Raw genomic sequence first — 3,791 nt, 5'->3', positions numbered from 1 at the left:
CAAGCTATAGAGGATGATGAAACAATCCAAGAAGAAGAAGAAGAACCATGGTATACCGACATACTCAATTACGTCACCAAAGGAGAATACCCTCCTCATGCTGACAAAAGAGCAAAACGAGCTTTGAGACTTTTGGCTTCCCAATACGTACTCATAAATGATGAGCTACACAAAAGGGTACCTAAAGGTCGAGCCGTATTATGTGTAGGCAAGAAGGACGCTCAAAGAACTATGAGAATAGTCCACGAAGGAGTATGTGGAACACATGTTAATGGCAAAATGCTAGTCCAAAAGATAATGCGAGAAGGATATTATTGGACTACCATGAATAGGGATTGTCATCAATATGTAAAAAGATGCCCTAAGTGCCAAATTTATGCAAACTTGCAACATATTCCTCCATCCCTTCTCTACACCTACACCTCACCATGGCCATTCTCAACATGGGGAATCGATATAATTGGAAAAATCACACCTCTTGGAATAGGAGGTCACGAATACATCTTGGTAGCAATCGATTACTTCACAAAGTGGGTAGAAGCACAATCATATGCTAAACTCACTGCAAAACATGTAGCACTCTTTATCGAAAGGAACATAATTTGTCGATATGGAGTCCCACATGAGATGATAACCGACAATGGAACTCACTTTCAAGCCGAATGTGAAGAATTTGTCGATAGAAAAAGGCTCATTTGCGTCGCTCATTTATAGTGTATTTGCGTCGCTTCTATGAGCGACGCAACTGCTCGCGACGCAAATAACTTTTAAATCATTTGCGTCGCTCCTTTGTAAACAAGTGACGCAAATAAGAGATATTTGCGTCGCTCCTTTATAAACAAGTGACGCAAATAGCTGTTCTGAGCAACTTCTTGTTTGTTATTTGCGTCACTTGTTTATATAGGAGTGACACAAATGACTTACTAGACAATACAAAATTGCTTTATTTGCGTCACTTGTTTGTTTAATGAGTGACGCAAATGATGTGAATTTTTTTTTTTTTTTTAAAATTATAATAATTGCTTGTATATGTTTGTAGTACCTGTTTTCCTTGGTAGTGGTATAAAGTAATATGCTAACGCCAATAATTGAAATTAAAATGCAATATTAATGAATGCAAATGTAAATTTCGGCAAAGTCTCCTTTGTATTTTGGCCTACCCATAAAATTGGGAATGACGGCATTATATTAACAACATATCCAATAATTTACATCTCAATATCATTGACATTATACTCATCATCCCAACACCAATAAACCAAAATCATTCATGTCAAGCCTATAATCCAAAACAAGAGTCCAACATGCGCTAAGTGTAAATCTAAAGTTCAACATTACATATAAAATACTCTGCCCAAATATCTCGAATCTCATTTATCTCCTCCTCGGTATACGGTGTAGTTCTTGAAGAATCCTATCAACACAACAAATATACAAGAGGAAAGTTTTAATTCAAGATTGTAGCTAACATCAAACTGTATTTATCAAACAAAAATGAAATATTTGATAACTCATACCTTAATAAGATCCTCACTGCTATGATGATGTTCAAGTATTTCGTACATATAACGCATGACGTAGTAGCCACACTCACGTAGATTCTCTTTCTTGTGATAGAAAACCAGGCATACAATCAGCTACAAACGCAGCATTGGAATGTTTCTCACTTTCTCAAGGGTATCTACATGGAGCATATACTGGCAATCTGATAATACATATACCTGAGTTCTCTATACAAGTATACAGACCAAAAACCTAATGAAAATATAAATAAATATGTGAACATCATCAAAATTTCAAGCACAGAGAGGGTGTTTCAGACACTTGATTGGAAAGCAATTGACAAACCAATGTAATTAATTTTACAAGCATTGCCCTACTATTGTACATTAAACATTTTCAATGGAACCATGATGACTAAGCAATCAATTCATTATAGCTAACAGCAATAGAGCAGTGAGAACATAAATATGTGAGTTGTGACCTTGCACAAAAGCAATTAATAAAGCATGTAATTCTACAGACTACCAAAAAAAAATGACATCTAATAGCTACTCATTCATCTAGCCAACTTTGCACCTTAATAATCGATGGTGGTATCAATGATAATCAGTTTTTTTATACCAGGACAAGGAAGAACCAAGAGCAAAGCAGAACAAAACTATGCTATATTGCTACAACTCAATATGTTTTACCTAAGTAGAGCACAAAATTTCAGACAGAGGAAACTACATACATCAAAACAAACTACATACATTAAATATGTTTTACCTAAGTAAGATTGTGTTGCTTAGAAGTAAATTATATTGCTTAGATCCCTGTAAGATTCACATTTTAAAAGTTCTACAATATTATACCAGATAACAAAAGATAAGCCATAAATTCCAGGGACTTCATATACAAGGATATATCTAAAAGTCAGTTAATAAAGTCAGGTTTTGTCAAGTGGTACAGCTGGAAAGTCTCATAAGCATGTTCTGCTTGCAAGGGTTGTTCTCCTTGAAGTTTTATACAATTTCTTAGCTTTGTTTTCTAAGTTTTGCTAACATAGCTGTAGCCTATTTAAAGGCCTAAATTTATCAGTTTTTCAGTCCCCTAAAACCCCCCACCCCAACAACTAAGCCTTAGAACTTGGATACAAGTTTATTATGAACAGATTTTGTACAGGTATATAGCTGCTTAAAATTCAATGCGAAGCACTACAAAAGTCTTTAAACATCTAACCAAAAAGATTCTAACATTATAAAATCAAACGATATTACCCATATAACATCAAGGTAATTTAAAGTAGCGAATATCAAAAGCATAAAACTAAAAGATTAAAAAAAAATCTGAAATATATAGAAGCAGGGGATATGTTATTAAGCACTCATTATAGACAACCAAATACATTAATCATTGACTCATATATTAAACAAAATAAATTATTAAACAAGCAATAAACATACCTAATCAATGTCTTTTTCTCGGCCTCTTCTTTTTGACAGGGAGTTCTTCAAGTGCTGCTTATATATAGACAACATATAATGGAATTATAGCTTCAATTATTGATTAAATAGAAAGAAAAAACCAGATTAATAAGGCAAAACAGAATCAAAATTGACGAAATAAGTAAACATATAGTAATGAGAAATTGACAAAACCCAAACATTCGTTAAATCGTATGGATTATAGCAAAGTAGATAAAAATTAAGCAAAATTAAAAGGGGAAATTAGCAAAACTAAAAGATTAATGAGAAAAACCTTCTTAAAGGATGAGGAAATTCAGCAAATTGTATGGGTTGAATGAAATTCAGCAAATTGTATGGGTTGAATGAAATTCACAAATAGACTTGAAGAATTAAGCAAATTTTAAGATCAAATTCAGCAAAAGGGCAACAAATTCAATGTTTGGGGTTCTTCAAGCAAAATTCGAGATTAATATCGAGATTAAAATCAATTAGCAATTCGCAAGGGAAACCAAATTAATAAAAAAATTGGACAACAAACTCAAAGATAACCCTAAAATTCGTTTAATTGGCAAATTGCAAAAACACAAGGATATTGGACCAGCAACACAGATAATAAACATTTAATTCAAAGCAAATTTACTCACTCTCAATCGATGCAAATCAGATACAGAACATCTCCTCCTTCAACTCTCCATCAGCATAATCACTAGCAACCCACATACAAGATTTTTCATTCCCGGCATGCTCTTGAACCATCATACCCGCAATAACTACAAATACAAATTGATCATTCATAGAAAAAACTCATTAATTCAAGCAATTTCACACAATAATTACACA

General features: G+C 33.3%; 1 long non-coding RNA gene across 1 annotated transcript; it reads right to left on the bottom strand.

Annotated features, from left to right (window-relative positions):
- Positions 1 to 1,262: 1,262 nt before the first annotated feature.
- Positions 1,263 to 3,136, bottom strand: LOC145568968 (uncharacterized). The gene is made up of 3 exons (XR_014096029.1): positions 2,949 to 3,136; positions 1,518 to 1,755; positions 1,263 to 1,414 (listed from the first exon to the last, which is right to left on the bottom strand). It is a non-coding gene; the product is annotated as an uncharacterized LOC145568968 (long non-coding RNA).
- Positions 3,137 to 3,791: the final 655 nt, after the last annotated feature.

The sequence above is a fragment of the Chenopodium album genome, chromosome 11 (assembly GCF_948465745.1).
Source record: "Chenopodium album chromosome 11, dcCheAlbu1.1, whole genome shotgun sequence".
NCBI lineage: Eukaryota > Viridiplantae > Streptophyta > Magnoliopsida > Caryophyllales > Amaranthaceae > Chenopodium > Chenopodium album.
This window is presented reverse-complemented; position numbering and strand designations above follow the sequence as displayed.